Raw genomic sequence first — 1,717 nt, 5'->3', positions numbered from 1 at the left:
CTTTGTCCTGGGGGGTCATTACAGGCTCCCTGGTCTCCATGTTGAGGCGTCCTTCCTCCTGGGGCGTCATTACAGGCTCCCTGGTCTCCATGTTGTGGTGTCCTTCCTCTTGGGGGTCATTACAGGCTCCCTGGTCTCTATGTTGAGGTGTCCTTCCTCCTGGGGGTCCTTACAGGCTCCCTGGTCTCCATGTTGAGATGTCCTTCCTCCTGGGGGCCATTACAGGCTCCCTGGTCTCCACCTTGAGGCGTCCTTCCTCCTGGAATCTCTTCTTCCATCAGTTACTTCCTGTTCAAAAGGCTGAATCCAGATCAAGAGCCACACTTCACCCCTGGCAGAACTCTGAGCCCAGACAGTGTTCCATCCAGGGAGGGCAGAGGGAAGGTATTCAACATCCCTGCTTTACATATGAAGATGCAGAGGGGAGGGACATGTCCCAAGTCAGGAAAAAGTCTGTGGGTGAGCCTGAGGGCTCCAAGAGAACTTCTGAAGACTGGGGTGCTGTAGGGTGCTGTGGCACCAGCCTGCCTACTCAGGCTCCCCAAGGCCCACGCCCCTCCCCCTCATCTCTGCAGGGCATCCAGGGACTGAGGTGGAAATGCTTATTTGGGGACAGTGAGCAGCCTCCCAGGGGACCAGGAGTTGCCGTGATCCTTGAGAGCTGCAAGTTGGAATCACCTGGAAGATGGGCCTTGGGCACAGCTTCCCTGCATAGTGGCCCTGGGTGGGGAGACCAAAACCAACCAAACCCATTGCCGTCGAGTCAATTCCAACTCATAGCAACCCTATAGGACAGAGTAGAACTGCTCCATAGGGTTTCCAAGGAGCGGCTGGTGGATTCAAACTGCCGATCTCTTGGTTAGCAGCCCGAGCGCTTAACCACTGCACCACCACAGCTCCCTGGGCAGGGAAAGCAGGCGCTAAATGAGCGGACGCAGACCTGAGCCTCCCTCCTGCAAGCCACCATGCCCAATTCCAGCCAGCTGCTGGGGGGGGGGGGGCCTGATCGGGGTGGGGTCTACCCCTTCCCTGACCCCTGATTTGCATATGCCCTTCTGCATTTCCTTGCCCAGGGAGAAATTCCATCACCTTTCGGAACCCCACTACATGCCATCTCCTCAAACAAGCTTCCCTGGTGCCAAGTTGGGGTAGGCGCCTCCTCTGTGCCCTCCCAGAGCTTCCCCATCACCGTGGCCCCCTCGTGCGTCCCTGCCACCAGACCAGGGCTCCCTGAAGGCACCATCCCCCGTGCCCAGAACCAGGCGGAACGGAACCATGGCTTCTGTTTTCCTGCGGCCCCGGCTCCTCCTCCTGGGCACGGGAGATGGGAAGGTTTGCTGGGCCTGGTCCCCGCCTCTCCAGGGGTCACTCTGCTCTAACTCAGACGAGGGGATCCTTCTGCTGGGGAGCAGAGCATCTGCTCTGTGCGCCACCTTGTGGCGACAGGTGGGAATGCATGGGATCCTCCCCACCCCACCCCGCACAGGGCTGTTTGCACCGTGAGGCCCCGCCCCCCTACTCTCCTACCAGGAGGTCAGAGGAAGGCCGCCAGCCTCCTTCACACAGGTTAAGTGGGGAGAGGCCTTTCTGCCAGGGACCCCGCGGCTGCTGGCCCTGCACAGCTCCTGGGCACTGGCCCTGGGGGTGCAGTCTCGGGTCAGCTCCCTCTCTTTATTGGGGTCCTTGGGGCAAGCCCTTTCTGCCTCCCGCCCAAGTT

This window comes from Trichechus manatus, unplaced genomic scaffold (genome assembly GCF_000243295.1).
Source record: "Trichechus manatus latirostris isolate Lorelei unplaced genomic scaffold, TriManLat1.0 scaffold00420, whole genome shotgun sequence".
Lineage (NCBI taxonomy): Eukaryota > Metazoa > Chordata > Mammalia > Sirenia > Trichechidae > Trichechus > Trichechus manatus.
Note: the sequence above shows the minus strand (reverse complement) of the source record.